The following is an 18,283-nucleotide window of genomic DNA, read 5'->3' on the forward strand; positions in this document are numbered from 1 at the left end:
GATTCATCTCTCCATCTCGGACCTTTTCATATTTCCAAGCAGCTGGGATTCACAACAGGTTTCAACCCCCCTCTTTGCATCTTCCTCCCACGGTCCTCGTGGGGTTTTTTTTAAAATGCTCTCTCCATTTTCCCCTTCATGTTTGATTCTCTAAAACATTTTTCTTCTCTAAAGTTTTCAAGCTCCTCCACCCCCAAATCAGAGAGCTTATATATTTTACAAGAGAGCTGGGCTGAGTTAAGGAAACCCGATTTAGAACATGCAAAAAACCAGGTAGAAATGGTGAGAACGGTTACTTTCAAGATCATAGGATAATTTCAAAGACATTTGCAAGAAACGAGCTATAACTCTCCTGTAAATCAGAGAGCTCCCTATCTAGACAGCAGAGAAAATCTGGTCTACTCATGAATTATGCTTCACAACCTGGTGATTATTACCAGCTCCCCCCTCCCAGCCCTTCAGAGAGGTAAACTGAGGCCAGTGCTGGATTTAGGCTTAAGCTACAGTTTAGGGCCTCACAATATGAAGGGCCTCTAAATAAGAAAAAAAAAATGGACTCAATATCAACTTTTATAATAAACTGTTGGTAAATAAAGGAGATATGGGAAAATGATTATCTAAATGTGGACATTTTCATTCTCATATGACAAAAATATACATACATTGGATTATTTTTATCCTTTGGGGCTTCTTAAACTGGACATATCTTAGGGCCTCAGCATGTCAGAATCTGGCACTGACAGAGTCCCAGAACAATGAAATGAGCTAGCGGCAGGCAGATACTCAGCTGAACGGCTGGGAGCAGAATCCCAGCCTCATCTTTGTCACAGGGGCCTCTCCTCTACTTAGTAAATTCTCCCACAAGCCATTAAGAAAAACAATACAAGCAATCTATTAATTGTATCCCAGGACTTCAAACCCGAGCGCCTACAGTTAAGTTATTCTATCCATATTTATACATTTAATTAAAAATGGCTTGATCTTCCCAAGTGCCGAGCACTCACAAAACACACTGGAATCAATGAAAGTTACAGAATCTCTGAAAATCAGGCACTGAATATTGAGGCTCCTGAATAATGGATTTAGAAGTCTGATTTTAGGCACTCTGGCTTTCAAAAAATGTGTGGACAGACTTAGGCTAATAATAGAGAACAAACTATGCACAGCAGTCCTCTTCAGACAATAAGACGTCAGTCATCTGTACGTGGAACCCTGCAGATGAGGCAAAACTGGGGCAGGAGAAGGAAAGAGCAGGCAGGACTAACAGACACTTGTAATGGAAGAGTGCTAACAAAAATGATTAAAACTTCATTCTCAAGCCCAGGGCAACGACTCGCTTTATAGTGTTATCTTTGGAGGGTTAAAGATCAAAAGAACAAAACAGGGGGATCCCAAACAACAACAATAGTAATGACAAGGAAAACTGAAAGCTGCTTCGCAGCCGATTGTAGTTTGGGATTGAGAGAGACTATGGCCTGAATTTATTCGGCGGCTGGACGCTGTGGGAGGACAGTCAGACAGGCCTTCCCTAAGTTAGAAATGACAGTCCAATCAGCTGAGTCCCACCGCCACCTGTGTCCTCCCAGCCGCTCAGATTTATAGAGTGTAACTTTTTAATAAAAAACACACACACCTCCCCACTTTGGTGCATTAAGAGATTTCTAGCAAAACACAGTAATGTTGCTATAAATTTCCCTCCCAGCACCCTCACAAGTAATAACTCAAACCCCAGCATTTTGTATTTAATGTTTATTTTGATGGCTGCATTCCAGAAAGAAAAGGGAAAAGAGGCAAAAGCAACTCTCCCCCCTGTTGCTATTAGCCTGATGTTTTCAATAAAAGTCAGTGCAAACTGGGAAACAAACACTTGGAAAAAGAAGGGAGGAAAACAAGGGAGCTTATCAATTGGAGCAGCTGGTTGGTGAAACTGGCAGGCAAAAAGTCCCTGACCCTGTGTAATGACTTATGGAAGCCTGGGTTCAAATCCTGACTCAGGTTACCAGAGGAATGAGTTAAGTGGCTTCTCTTGCTATTCCACTACATCACCATATTAGAACACAGCCCTTAGCAATTGGGCACAGCTGACTGTCTATGCTCAAGAAAGGCTCAAAGGCTGGAAGGCTGCATCGCTCCAGGTGCTCCACTGGCAGAGATGCTTGGAGGCACAGGGCTAAAAAAGGAGGGTGTTGGGAACACAGGGCTGAGGCATATTGGCAGAATCGCATGGGCCCAGCTGGCAGAATAGCAGGGGGTGCTGCAGGTCAGGTTTGATGTTCTTGGCAGAACTTGCGAAGTTTGCAGAACACCTGCTTATATTAAGGCATTAGCCCTTCTCTCGCACCAGGATTAAGCTTGCATTTGCCAATAGAAAAGAAAATTATACAGACAAGTCTTCCATCAACTCACACAAACAAACCATAATGTTTTTTACCCAGGACGCAAGCTACAAGCACTAACTGCTGACCTCAGTCAGCATAGCTACAACATTGTATAGTAGTGAATGTTTAGCCAGAGGGGATTTTGCTTCTGATTGCTAACCCAGAAGCAGAAATCTTTGAATTTTACTTGATTCAAGTGGGAGAAAATGATACATGGCTATTGAGAAGAGTAAAAGAATACAGAATCAGGCTGCTGAGGAATGAGGGATGGGTCCCAGGCTTATAGATAGGGAATGTATGTAGGGCCCATGTGGTTGGTCTTAGTAGCTTCACAGACTGTGGATGAAATTCAGCTCTTTGCGGAAGTTTGGAAAAGACCTTCTGGCATGAGTTTTTAATGGGACTTAAGTACTGTCCCTCTGAGCAGGGTTAAATTTCACTTCTATTAGCCATAAGGCAGTATGGACAGTGAATATCACTTGTTGCCACCTCTCTTTCCAGCTCAGCACAGATCACGATTTTTCAGATTCCTTCCTTCTCTAAATCAGCACCAGAAAAAATATTTTACTTTCCTCCAAATCAGTCCTGACTCCAAAGTTATACAATACAAATATGAGACACAGGGTATATTTCTTCTCCATGGTGTCTCATAGAGTTACCAAACTTCGCATCCTTCCAATTGCAGCTGTTTCAAGCTGGTCTCCCCTAAATCACTGTAGGGAGAAGATCAGGTCTATTTTTCCTATTGGTTTTTATGTCATATATCATTATAATATCTCAACAGCCATCTCTAGGGCATCTCTCTTCTTCTGTTTGTCAGTGAGGCCAGTGGACAAGGCAGATTCACAATCTGATCATTCCACTACCTGTTAGTTAGAGTAGAAAGACAGGCATGAGTTCATTCTGTAGGGCAGAGGGACTGAGCATTCACCATCTAATTCTAGTCCAATGGTTTGGGGACTAATTTTTGGAGATGCACACCTAATCCTGGGACAAAACAAAGCCTGAGTTGCCATAAACCAGGAATTAGAATATGAGAACGTAAGAGATGCCATACTGTGTCAGATGCAAACACCAACTCTGGATACCTTTAAGAGACATTTGGATGTTTATCTTGCTGGGATCCTTTAACCCCAGCTAACTTCCTGCCCCTGGGGCAGGGGGCTAGACTCGATGATCTCCCCAGGTCCCTTCCAACCCTAATGTCTATGAAATCTATGAGATCACAGGTCCATCAAACCCAGCATCCCATATCTTCCAGTAGCATGGAGCACATGCTAAGGGAAAGAGTATTTATGCAGGACCTATCCAGACTGATTTGTCCCCTGCCACTCTTCTATTACAGATTCCAGCACTCAGAGGTCCAGGGAGTCCTAATTTGAAGGATATAGCCCTAGCCTATTCTGTTGGAGGATACCCACTGATGGACCTACCCTGCACACATTTGTCCAAGTCTCTTTTAAATGTGTTTAAACTTGCAGCTTCCACAACATCCTGTAGTAACAAGATTCATAAATTAACAGTATAGTTGTAAATATATAAATATTTGTAGTTTCAAATTTGTAAATAGCCCTAGAGAAGTGTATGATACTTTAATGAAACAACGTGGATATTAGGAGTGCACTTGAATAGTACACTGCATTTTACCAGTTATTCATAGAAAGTTCCATACTTTGAATAGACCTCTGGGTTATAGGCACTAGGATGCAAGCCAAACCACAAAGAGTTCTAATGGCCAAACAGACAGTGCTCAAACCTACAATATATCCAAATAACCCCATTGTTGTTGTCATGGAATAAAGCATCAAGATGTGATGTAGAGTGCAGTGTTATAGGGAGGGAAGGCATTAGGAGATTCATTCTATAAGGATAATCTGGGTTTTCTGATCTCTGCCATAGGTTAATTTTTGCCATTTGTATGTCTGTGTACACCAAACGCAGCAACTGCATATACAAATTAGGTACACTTTTGTGCACATAGTTGTGTGCCTAATTATTTGAAACGACAGTCCTCATAACATCAGTGTCACTATTCAGTGAGTAAACTCAGTGCTGATATGAATAGGAGCAATTTAAAGTTTTCTTGTAGCTATTTTTGAGACCAGTTAAGACAGTGGTACATCATGGACTCATTTGCAATCTTTATAACAAGAAACATTAGGGAAGTGGGCCAGATTCTCACTTGAATAAAATTTGGCTTGGCTTTACAGACATCAACTCTGTCCACTGATTCCAACAGAGTAACACTAATGCATACTAGCAGAAGGTCTAGCCTTTAATTTCCTTTTTTTGCTTTGTTTTTTCTTTTACATATCCACGCAGCAGATATTTGAGTTAGTGAAACATGATTCAGCCAATGTGTTCTTCAACAAATAACAAAAACATCTGCTTAATAATTTTGTTAATGAATATTATTTTGGTGTGTTTGACCATTCCAGTACATGCATCAGTCTGGTGGGAATTAGACGATGGGCCAACAATTTGACATTTGTGTTTCTGAATGAGTTCAATTCGTATTTACCTGCTATATTTATCCCCATCTTCCTTCTTAGTAATTTACAGCAGCCCTGGAACAAAGGACCAGAGCCTCAGTTGGTATAAATTGGGAGGACTTTCTTGGCAGTAGAGTGATTTATATAATCTGAGCCAACCACATCAGCCCCACTTCATTAAAAAAGGAGGCATCTGATGATGGCAGAAAGGGGTAATTATGTTTGCCAAAGAGGAGTCTGTATTGATTTAACCTGATGGCCTCCAACAGCATGATCCCAGGCCACGTGACTCACGGGTGGGAGTCAATGGAGATGTCCAACTGCTTATTTTCAGTAATGCAAGGTGCAGCACAATGTGGGAAGAAGAGTGGTAGTTTCTCTTTAAGCGACGTGAAGGAAATGTATTTCTAAAACCTAGCGGAACAATACCAGTTCCAAGATGCTCAGAATTTGATTCTGCTGGATTCTTTTTTTATAACTAGGTTATAATTACTTTTATAAGGAGAATGGGAATAATATTTTTCACTTTAAACGGACTGATATACTTCAATTGCATCACAACTCTTCCATTTCATATTCCAGGTGGCTTTTTGGGGTGAGGTTTCTGAGTTGTGAGGCAAGTGATGCCATTTAAACAAAGCAGAACACTGAAATGTGACTTTTGAAAATGTGTTGAGGGGTGGGAAGAGATTTATGTTGAAACCGACAGTCTCCTTGAATCCATAAATTTGTTTTACTTTTGGATAAACAGCAAGGATGAGATCATTGAACCACACAAACAAACAGAGACCTCTCAGATACCGCATACACAAGAGTGTGGTTATCTTCATGGCTAGAGCTGAAGAGGAGTTCCAGCTGAGGCACTGTGTTCAGAAACCTGCTGAAAGCTTTTGTTTTATTTCTATCTGTCTTGCCTTGGGCTGAAGGCCTAACGGCTGGGGGTGGAAAATGCCAAGGAATGCTAATGTGTTGTAAGAGGTGTTGGAGATGATTCATGACCACTCTTTTTATGATTGGTACTGTTCTCCATTTCATAACATGATGCTACAGAAGGCTGTGCAGCTGAAGGGTCTGCCTTTTTTAGATAAGACAGAAAATAATCCTTAAAAATCCCAGAACACTTTTGCAAAAGTTGAGCAGTATTGACCACTTCCTGTGTAATAATACCCTGATGCTGTGTAGTTCTTTTCAACTGTAGATGTCAAAACACTTCACAAAGTAGTATATATTTTTTCCCATAGTACAAAATGCAAAACTTAATGCACAGAGAGGGACAGTGGATTAATAGTGGAGCTGGAAATGGAAACAGAACTAAGATATCTAATATGGGTATTTAGATTCTGCCTATCTAAATTATTCCATGCATTGAACGGATACCATAACTTTTCACTGATGATCTCTAAGCTGTTGGGTAGCAGGGATGGTGCTTTTTTGGCAGTTTTGAATCTCAAAAGTAAGTGGAGAGAGCTCCATATGTGATGTAATTGTAATTTTATAAAGTGTTTTAAGGTTTACAAAAGATGCTATAGGAGCCAGTGTATTATATCCAGTTATGTCACCATCAACAGAATCAGCCCTGAGCTTATTATGATGGCCCACAGAAAAGGACCCTTTAAATTCTTTCCTCCTTTTGGTTAGCAAAAAAATGCCCATTTTTGTTTGAGACTGTAAGAAAGAACTCTCATTCTATCTGACAAAGGCTGGTTTATCACAGCTTATTACATCTAGGAAAAAGTAGCCATGTTAGTCTGAAGTAATGTAGAAGGCAGGGCAGGGTGGTACCTTAGAGACTAACTCGTTCAGAGGGGCATACGCATTTATAAGCAGTATCTTACTTTGCCAGATGCTATGAATGGACTTGCTGAGAGCAGGGGGACTAAACTGAAAGGAATAAAGTAATTGTAAAGCATCTACAAAAGCTTATGCCTCTTAGAACCTCTTAGAACCAGTTAGTCTCTAAGGTGCCACCATGGCCTTCTGACTGAAACCCCTCCCTCAAACCTCCAGCTATTACACATGCAAAGGACCTCAGTTCAAGACTCCAGCCCAGTGTTCTGCTCTCTGCACTACCTCCCCATTGGGCCAGGTCAAGGTCTCTGTCCTGATTTTCAAAACCCCTTTCCAGGGCCCTACCTACTTAGGACTTTAACAATGATGTCCCATGGCAGCTATACAACAGTCATGTCATGAAATTGCTGACCATCAGGGAAAGATTTCTGTCTGTAGGTGACAGAACTTTCAACAGATCTGGACCAAATCCCATAGAAGCCAAAGTGTAGCAGGGAAGCTTTGTGTCCTGGCCATCTGTGTGACACCCAGGACAGTGCTGGCCACTGTGGTTGTGGCTATTTTTTTTTTTTGCCTTCCCAGAAAGGCAGAACCCAGGGCTGCTGCCCTGGTGGCCTCCTTCTAGTTATACTACTGTTGAAACCTACTTCTAGACAAAATAAGAATAACCATTAACTTCACCACATTCAGAACTGAAAGTAAAGCTTACTTCTTTAACTTACACTGCAATCGCACACACACACAAACAAGTTTTCCTACCTTCTGTGCAGCAAATGAGAGACATTTCTTATTAGAACTGGTTGAGAAAGAGATGTCCAGGTGTGTACATGCATTCCCTAATCAGAATGAAACTCCAAAATACTGAAGTTTTTGGTGGACCTGGAAGAGCATAATATTTTGTTCTGGGAATGCAGAAATTATCATGCAGCAGGGACATTTTAATGCATCCAAAACTAAATGGCCCTCCTAGGCTTCTAGGCCCCCCAGGACTCTGGAAACCAAGACTGCATGGCAACACACCTTGGTAGCAGCTGAAGACACTTCTGGAAGTCTTGAGAGACAAAGAGCCCGGGAAGCTCCAGCTCACTAGGTTCCTATTAGGTAGGATGCTGACCAGCTGGGGAGTAGTGCGAGTGTACTGGAAACCATGTAGTTTGCCACTGGAAATACATCAGAATCAGTTCTTGAAAACTGGGGAAGCACTGAGGTACTGTGTAAGGTACTGTGAAGATAAGTGCCAACAGATACATGGTCATATGTACATACATACTCTAGAACTTTTGCTATTGCTATTGCCTCCTCCAATAGTCAAACTGTTGCCCTAAGCAATCAATTTAAAGTGTATCTCCATGTATTTTCCAGTACAATTGTTTCCATCCTTTAATCCAAGGCTGCAGGTGATGAGAAATCACTGGTTAATTTTAGGGAGGTTTCACTACATATATGCACATTTTTTGTAGGTTTTAAATTTTCCTACCACCTTCTGAAGTCCTCCAGTTTCTCCAGCATTCTCCAAGAGCAACGGAAATCACCCTTCACACCCCAACCTTCTAAACATAATAGGCATTTCACTGGCCGCCAGTAAAAACAGCCTTTCTGATTCCTGTTTTTGCTAATTGGTATTTTCAATTTGCTTGTGCACCAAAAAATTTTGAAATGGCAGTGGGGGGTTGGGGACCTCTGGCCCACTACAGAGATGAAAAAGGCATCTGCATTTCTCAGCATTGTCAGACTTTCCCCGGATGCTCCAATGCAGATTCAAAATGAAATTCTTCCTACTGGCAGTGCCTCCTAAAATGGAGACTTTTTTTCCCTCCTCTTCATGTTGCCCATCACCAGCACTCATCAACAAAATATCGGAGGATAGTAAACTAGTCATCAGGCATTCCTGCTATTACTATAACGTCACCCTAGGCCTGGGGCTCAGTTTTCACATTACAGACTTTAGCATAATAAAACCTCTCTTCCTTCTTTGTCTGAATCTTGAGGTTTTAGGATCTTTCAGGGCCCTATCTATCTAGGCCACAATGACATCCCATGACAGCTACACAGCTGAGGCCTTCAGACAAAAGGTAATAAAGATGGGCTGTTTGTCATCAGTTCTAATACTGTTACTATTTCTTTTCCTTTCCTAGCTTCAGTGGTAGAGTTTATCTTTCTGTCTTTTGGACCAAGCCAAGACTACAGAGCTCACTACTAGATGAAATACAAAGATGGCTAAACTGACTGCATTCAGAACCAAATGTAAAGCTGTGCTTTGCAACCTATTTTTCCAATAGTGCTAGTATGTGCTCACTCACACCCCTCATGCAACATATTTATATATTTGAGTGTTATCAAAATATAATATGACACAGTAGAAAGGCACAGTCAACATTATTTTGGATCTGTTCATATGGATAATGACTCATCTTAATTTTCTTGTTTATGGGCCCTTCCTCACCCCACTGATGCCAGTGAAAGTTTTGGCAATGATTTTAATAGCAGCAGGGTAAAGCTTTCTGTTTATGACAGTCATTTTGCTAATCTTTGATTTGGACTTCGGTAAGATCAATAATGTGTGCTCTAAACTGATTATGAGGGGGAAAGAAGGATTGTTTTAAATCAGAAGTATAGTAGGTCAGTGATTTTAGTTTTTAAGTCATTTTCAGATTTTTCTATTTCTCTGCATCAGAACATCCTAATAGGGTGAAATTCATTCCTGTTCAGAGGGCTACTTATAGTCATGTAACCCTTAAAGTCCGGACTAAATATGTATGTGGTACACTGACCTTTTAGGGTTTTCTGCATGAGCGAGTTGTTTTTTTTCAGTGAACAACTCTCTTTCTAGTAAGTTGTTCTTTTTTCAGGAGGATGGAGTGAAGAAATAGTTCAACTGCAAGACCTGATCTCTTTCTCTCAGTCACAAATTTTCCTGCCTCTTTCGTAAGGGGCAGAAGCCCAATCTTTGCTCTTCTCTAGAAGCAGCTGCAGCAGCTGTGGCTAGCGGTGTAAATATAGATATAAAAATTCCTCCCAGCTAATTCTATGGGATTTACCAAAAAATAAAATTAAGCAAAAACAAAAAAAAAGGTAGTTACATGACTGAGAAACAAATAATATCTTTCCCAATACATAATGGCACCTTTCTGCTCACTGAGTGTAAATCCTCTGGAGACTCACTTTTCAAGCAGGGTTAAAAGCTGTATGATTTATTTAACCAACGACTGTAAAACTAAAGGTTATTTTTGACCCAGCACACAAAGCATTTGTATATAGATAGTTACACTGTCCCCTCTGTGCTGTTGCCCAGTTGGTAAATGAACATCCTTTTATTTGGATGTTGGAAAGCAGCTCTAATGGAAGTCATGTGAATGGTATTTTTGAGCTATATGGGCAAATCTAACATTTGACAGGGTTTGGTAACTCATGCCAGGGCACACCATGTACTAATGGTGCAAGTGAATCACTACACCATTGTTGAGAAAAGAAGACAAGAACCATCAGATATGTTCACCATATCTCCCAATTCCTTGATTAATCTCTTTAATGAGAAACTAACATTTACAGTTACAGGCTGGGGCTTGCATAAAACTTAGTTATCTGTAGACAGAGTAAAATGAGATCGGGGTGGGAAGGGCAAACCCAACTTTCTGTAACACTGTAATGACTTTATAGGTCTTGGGAATTTCTTGCGAGCTTGGATGATTGCTGAGATAGAGATAACCATGTTGTGGTACAAATGTGTTTGCTTAATCCAAGGCCCTTCCCCAGCATGCTACAGTCACATATGGTCATATTGTAATTATACTAAAATCAATCTAGAATAAATCTTCAAGGCTCCAAGGATAAATGGGATGGACTCCAAAGGCAAAGGGAAGACCCAGGAATCTTAAGAACAGTTAATCTGAGATCAGTTTAATGCAAAATATGAGAATGGCTAATGGTTGTAATAGAACAATGAAATGGTTAATACAGGATTCTATCACCCAAAGAGGCAAAAAATCTAATACATAGAGGCAAAAAACCTCATATAATTAATGCCAGTCCACATGGTTTCATGCACGTATGTCTTGACAAACATGGTTGTATTTTTTTGACAAGATCATAGGTTTGATAAAGGCTACTGTGTTGGTATAGCATTCCTGGGTTTCTCCAAGGTATTTAGTGCCACATAACATTCTGATGTAAAAAATCGCAATATATGGTAATAATAGGGAACTTATTTGATGGATTCTAAAACTAGTTCACTGATAAATCTCATATCGTAGTTGTTAATGGGAAGACATTATTGATCATTTTAAATGTGTCCCTCAGGGGTTGGTTGTTGGTTCAATGCTATTCAATATTTTCTCAACAGCCTATACTATAGTATAAAATGTTCCCTGGTAAAGTGTGCAGGAGACAAAGGTTGGTGGACTAGCAACTAATGAGGAGGACAGATCACTATTGATGAACTTGGTCAACTGGTCATAGTCCAGTAAAATGTGTTGTAAATGTGAGGTAATATATCTAAAAACAAAGAATGCAGGTGCTACCTGCAGGGTGAGAGACAGTTCTGGACTGCTGAGACTCAGAGAAATTTTACAGGTGTTTGTGGGTAACCTGTTTAGCACAAGCACTTGGTGCAATGCTGGAATTAAAAGGGGCTAATGCAATCCTTGGACGGACAAAAAGGGGAAGTGACCTCATCTCTTTACACAGTATTGGTAGAACCACTACATACAGAACGGTTCCATTTCTGGTTTCCATGCATCAGAGTATATATGAAAATATTGGAGAAAGTTCAAAGGAGAACCACAAAAATGTTCCAGGCACACAAATCCTATTGATGTGAGTCTTACAGAATTCACTGTATCAGCTTATCGAAGAGATGGCTGACAGGTGACTTGATCACTGTGCATAGATACTTACACATGGAAAAGATATCTGTTAGTGGGGGCTTTTTGATCTTGCAGACAAAAACCATAAGATGAAGTTAGACAAATTCAACCTTGAAATAGGATGCAATTTCCTAGCCAGTGAGGGTAATTAGAGAAGCTTTCCAGGGGACTCACTAGTGACTGGAATCTTTAAGACATGATTACATATCTTCCATGCTTTGACACTGCTCCTATGGTCTATGTTATACAGGTCAGACTCTATGATCATAATGGTGTCTTCTGGGCTTAGAAGCCCATGAATACATGAATAAAAGTGTGGCAGGACTTTCTCCCAGCAGCAGCACACAGTCATGCTAAAGCTTCTTGGTCATTTAAGCATTTTGGGGTCCTTATTTTCTAGGCAGGGATAATGTCTAGTTCTACATTATTTTTTAACACCCCCTACTCCCTCTTGTGCTTTGTAGAGTCTCAAGCTACAGTTGCAAAGCTGTGGTCAGGATAAAAGCCAACAGTCCAACTATAAATCAGCCAGAACCGAGTTCCTTAACCTTTCATATTAACCTCTTGCATTGACTTGAGTTAGGTGCTACACTCTGCTGCTGTAAATCATCCTTCAGTGAATTTATGAGCCTCAGCACAATAAAGGAGGTTTTCTTTATACCCCTCAAACCCTTTCTCTTGGTACTTTTTAAAAATCATGCAGGAAAAGCCTAATGACTGGGATCTGTGAATATTACTAACTTGCTTTCCCCACCAAAGGGATCTGGCAGGAAGAGAGGTGGGGTGGTGGTGGGGGAGTCTTAATTTCAGTTGCTGGTGACATGATCAGGAAAGCCTGTTCTAAAGACTCCAAGAAACCATTAGGTGCTCCCTGTAATAGAAAAAAAGCTAGCAATTAAATCCACTTGAGGGTTAAAATAATAACCCATTCATACACATACTATCATCACCCCATTCCTCCTGCACCCCAAAAACACTTAATAAATGAGGGAGTTTGGACTGTGATTTCACCTACACCACTATGTATATCAGGAGTAAAAGTCATTTAAATGATCTACATTGCACTGATGTAAACTGGGTGTGAGAGGAGAAGCAGTCTCTTGTGCATGGCATTCATTTGAATGGCTAGCAAAAAATTATTTATTATGCAATATTAGTAATTCCTTCTCTTTCCTTCTTCATTGCTTAATGCCAGCTTCAGATGCCTTCATTTTAGGAGATCTGTACCTAACAATCCCAGTTGTGAGTGCAGTGTATGTGGACATACGTCAGCTAGTTTTAAACTTGCTAGCTCAGGTATCTGTAGCAAGGTAGCCATGAGAGTCCAGAGGTTAGTGTGGTTTCAAAGCCCACTGTGAGGCTGGGTAAATACTTGATTAGTTCACAACTCTGGCTACCTTTCACAATCATACTCTATATCCTACCAATTGAGAGAGAATACTTGTGTTGTTTGACTTTTAGACTGCTTCCAGCCCCATAACAGCTAAGTTCTGGTTTTGGATGGAGTAGTTCTTACGAACATGAATATTCCCATAAACAAATAAGACAAATCATATGAGGAATGATCACTCATGGGACCAAAGGGTTTGCTGTATTTGTCCTTTTGGTTTTAGACTAACATACCAACTTAATGGAGCTGGCAATAGGAGGGATGGTGTACTTATATGCAAGACATTAACCAATTTACATACATTGTAAGCTTTTTGGACAATGCCTAGCACATGCGATTACTATGAGAGTACTAGTCCTCTAAATCAGCAATTAAAGAGAGACAGAGAGAGAGAGAGACAGACAGAGTGCAAAAAACCTCACCTTAACCTAAGCTAGTAAAGGGATGCTTTTTTTCTCAGTAATTAACAATTTGCAGGTAGAGAAATAGAAAGTGCTGGTTAGTGGTTAGTGTTATGTTAAAAATGTACATCTTTCTGGTATATCTAAGGAGAGTTCATCTCAGTGGCACTTTCAGAAAATAAAATGGCTTCTTAGCTTAGACATAACTGTCAAGCTCTTATCTTTTCCCCTTGGGATTATTTCATTCCATCATTTGTATGGTCTCAAAGTCATAGCAAGTTTTAATAAAGAAAGTAGGACTCCACATCAGATCCAGTGAGACAGCAAATGACACTGCAGGATTTTAATGACCATCCAACAAGCCTAACATGGATACTCTGGGCAAATCGCACACGTGCACGCGCAGGTCTGGTGGAGATGTATGGCGATTTTGCAAGCCTATATGTGGCTGTTCATAACAATCCATTTTCCTGGGGTCTCTGTTCTTCTCATTAAGAACACAGTGCAGATGTTTCATGTATAACAAGGCAAAAATCATTGAAAAAGCATTTAACAGCATTCAGGAAAGAATGAAAAGAAGAAAATTTCCTGGTAACCTAGGAAGGGGTGGCAGGAATAGTTTTATGCTTCTCATCTGCCTGCCTTTCTTTCTTAGAAAACACAAGAGGTTTTTGTGGACAAAAATTCTCTTGCTTTTCCTCCCTCCCTCCATCCTTTGTTAGAAATATCAGAAATGTCATGTATTATGTTCTCTGATTTTGTTGAAAAACTTCTTGGATGACTCAGATGTGAATGTTGGAGTCTTCCACTTATTCTCAGCACTTATCCTAGCACCCATAATTCTACTATGGAAGTGCTTTCTCAGTCCTTTACTGAATGTGCAAAAGCGTTCATAAAGGCTCTCATCATACCAGCTGACCATAACGGCAGACTTCATGACTACTTCTGTGGGGCTCTGAATGTTCCCTTTGGACTGGCAGGCTGCCTGGAGGTCAAAGATACTGTGGTGCTAAAAGAGATAAGTTGAAAGAGAGAAAATAGCCCAGTTCCCAAAATATTTTCAATCAATTTAAAAACATCCTTTTCAGATCACCTGTAAGAAACAGTTTCAAACTATATTACCCTTTAAGTACTTGCACCAGTATTAAATAAGGATCGACAGGCTTGTGCTTAAAGTTGGGCAGTTGGCCTCAGCAGACCTGTGTTCAGTTGGCAGCTTTGCCACAGGCTTACTCCATGACCCTGGGGAAGTCACAGGGACCTCAGTTCCCCATCTGTGTAATGGGATAACAATGCTTCCTTTCTTCCATTCTGTGTATGCCTTGCCTTGTTGCAAGCCATTTGAAACAGGGATTGGCTACTACAGTGCACATATACAGCACCTAGCATGGGCCTCTAAGTACTCGTTTGATACAAATCATAAAATCTACCATGAGACAGGAGGCTTTATCATTGGTAGCTTTCTCTAGTTACTTAGAAGGCTTTGAGCTTAGGCTCTTGTTTCAGTTCTGGTTGGCTAGGAAAGGGTAGATGACACTGCCACTCTACTCCCTCCTCCTTCACCAAGGAAGATGTACAGCACCTGGGGTCCACTGAAAAGGAACTTGGGTCCCTTATCTCACCCCCCATTTTTTTCATTCTATCTGAATATCCAGCTTTCCCACACTCCCTGTTGTATATTTCTTTGCTAAGAAGGGTCTCCTTAGAAAGGGTTTGTGAGAACGAATTCGTATTAACAGAACAATACTCTATAAATCTTCTTAATGCTTTTAGGTTGGCAGGATTACAACCTTTCGATTTAAATACTTTGGTGTAAAACAGCAACCACCCTATCACCCCACATCTACAGAAGGCATGCCAGTGTCCCTTCACTAGCAATGTGGAAAATGTCGGAATGTAAAAGGAAAAGACACAACACACAAAAGCCCTGACTCCACTGCCCAGATAATTCAAGGGGATATTTCAAGTTACAAGTTTGTTTACCTTATAGAAAAGTTAATTGGGTTCTTTTGATCTCACAGGGAAAACCACAAAGGAAATTTTGTTAGAGTAGGAGCAAACTGAAGCCTGTAAGTTACTCTCCTAACTCTAGATATTCATTAAAACAATTCTGTTTGAGTCTTAATTTAAAGAAAACACTAAAAAAATTTCCCTTGCTTATTATTAAGAACCCCTTATGTCCCTAAGCTAGGATATAAAGTGCTCTCCCTCCACATAATTGTCTTACTAGCTGCCAACATTGTACAATTTATAACCTGTCTTTACAAGATATATATATATAGATATGCATGTGTGTCTATTTATATCTGTATTTACAGGGATGCCATCTTTAAAAATTGCCACATAGACGTTCCAAAAGTACTAGAAAAAATTAACATGCTTAAGAAAAATTGTATTTGGTTTAAAGAAGGCTACCTGAAATTTAAAATATAGTTATTATAGATTCTAAAAATAAAACCTTTTAATTTCAGTGCCTGACACAATAATGGAAAGGTGTCAAAAATGTTTCTTTCTTTAGCTAGTTAGTATGCTATACAAGCAATTAGTGTGATCTATTTGTAGAGAGATTCCAGTACACAATAATAAGTAATACATAGAAATATAAGATTTAAGAGAAAGACAAATAAGACAAAAGGAGTAGAGGGTTTGGGGTTTTTTTGAATCTCATTTCTAGGGTTTAGGCACCATTTTTTTTGTCCGTTCAATTTTTTTTTTGAAATAAGAGAATTGTTCTCCCCTATTTACCCGAATTCCCCCTGAAATATTTTTAATGCAGATAGCAAGACTACTAATTTTCTGGAAGCAAAAATCTCATTGCAGAATAACATAAAAGACCTATTGAAAATATGGATCATAATAATAAAAAACAAAGACCTTTACATCACATTTGGAAGGAAAACTGTTTTCTATAGATAAAGACCTGAAGAGGACAACCTGTACGGGGAATTTCAGGGAAATCTGTACGTGAGATCTTACAAAACCTAATTGCAAAATATTATATTTTTAAAGGTAAGCTTTCTGCATCACAGTCTTGGCAGTTTTCCTTGATCTCTGTGTGCACTCTAACTATACTGTGTTTTATCTATGTATATGTTTGTATACAAGTATGAATAGATATGTATAATTTTATTCCTTCATCCATACACATACATTCAACCTCACACTTATTTCAAAGAAGACATTAAAGACAAAAATTAATGTTAAGCAAAGAAATCTCATAACATATTGCAGCATATAAACTGAAATTTACAGTGAAAAGTAATAGTCTGCATACTAGTTACAACTGTATGTTCCAAAGCTTTTTATTTTACTTACATTTAAAAAGCAACTACATTTTTAACAGAAATAACCCAAATATACCTTTGTAAAATACTTAAAAGATTAACTCAATTTTTATTGTTTTTGCTGCTATATTTTTCAGTAGTGATTTAAATCAATGAATAGAGCACATTTTATATACTCAAAATAAATTCAAATATTTGCCTTGATTGTTTTTAAATGTTAATTTTAAGAATCCTATGACACTATAACAACATATTTTTAAATAATAAAACTAATAAAAACAACTCTAAATTTTTCATTGTTTATGTAGTACTATCCCAGAAAACTATTAAACAAAGCTATCCTATTAAGCAAACTCTTTGAAGACAGCTATTATAATTCCTATTTACATTCTTACTGTACCTTTGATATTTAGAGTTCCTTAATATTATTTATTTTTATAACCACAAATAGTTTAGTTTTTAAGCAATATAAAAAAGAGAGACAAACTATTATCTTAAAGAAAACACAGCTTGATTAAATATTTTTTTAAACTGGGTGAGTGGTAAGATATTATTTTATTGCTCAATTAAAGAATCAGGATATGATTGAACAAATTTGGATTCTAGCTAATTAAAAAGAAATGGTTCTTGACTGCAGATCTGTTTTGAGTGAAAAGAAAATAAAAAGAATTGAAGTATTTAACTTTTACGCTTTCCAAAATATTATACTGAGCAGCATATTTTGCACATTTTCTCTTTACCAGAGAAGTTTGTAGAATTAGTAAGAAAGAACCTTTTTTAAGGAGGAAGAAATAACGTCCCCCCCCACCCCCCAAAAAAATTCCTGAAGGATTGTGGCTAAAATTAGATAATTCATGGGGGGGGAGGAGGAAAGAAAGAGAACAAACCGATTGAGTGATGAAAAGTGAAATCAGACAACAGAATGCAAGTGCCCCTTTGCCTAGTCCAGCTTCATGTTAAAGCAATGAAGTTACCCAGTAAAGAAAGAAAAGTTTGGACCCTACCTTTGTCAGCTGAAAAGTAATAGGGAATGTGTTCCAAAAGTGGGTATGACCTGCACTGCCTATATGGTACTCCTTACCTTAAAATCTATACATTTCTAACCAAAACAGCTTGGAGCAATTCACATAAAACAGACCCAAATGTTACCCATTCAATGTAAAAGATCAGGTTTCTGTCTCAGCCCAGCCTGTGATATCAGACTTGTTTTTTTTTTTTTTTTTAAATATGTATTCTTATGTTTCCAATCCTCCAACACACTTTTTTCATCTTGGTAAAGTTCTCTTTTTCAGAGAGGGTGTGCGGGAAGGATTTCAAACTTGTCAGGGCTCTCTCTTTTCAGTACAATTAAGCTTTCACTTGATCATTCTGAAGGCTTGAATGATTTGCTGTGGTCACTGGCTCTTTATTATTAATATTGTTGCAGATATATAAAGTTTACTGCAAGCTGTAAATATGTCAGATTTTGCCATGGCGTTTACTAATAAAGAACTCTTAAAGGGGGATTATTGATGGAAAAGATAATCTTTTCAATAAGGGTTCCTGCTTTTTTCCAGGGACAGCTCAGTTCAGGGGCATTCCACACTACGGAAAATGCAGGCATTTGAATCTCTAAACACTTTGCTCCAGGCAATGCATAAGGAACACTGGGCATAGCATTTCTATACTTTGCTTTCTCCTGGCTAAAT

General features: G+C 39.0%; 1 long non-coding RNA gene across 1 annotated transcript; it reads right to left on the bottom strand.

The window, feature by feature from the left end:
• Window positions 1-609: 609 nt before the first annotated feature.
• On the bottom strand, window positions 610-5,413 carry LOC109320934. Its single transcript, XR_002103887.1, has 3 exons — window positions 5,404-5,413; window positions 4,316-4,322; window positions 610-730 (listed from the first exon to the last, which is right to left on the bottom strand). It is a non-coding gene; the product is annotated as an uncharacterized LOC109320934 (long non-coding RNA).
• Window positions 5,414-18,283: the final 12,870 nt, after the last annotated feature.

The sequence above is a fragment of the Crocodylus porosus genome, unplaced genomic scaffold, assembly GCF_001723895.1.
Source record: "Crocodylus porosus isolate Cpor-Errol unplaced genomic scaffold, CroPor_comp1, whole genome shotgun sequence".
NCBI classification, from domain to species: domain Eukaryota; kingdom Metazoa; phylum Chordata; order Crocodylia; family Crocodylidae; genus Crocodylus; species Crocodylus porosus.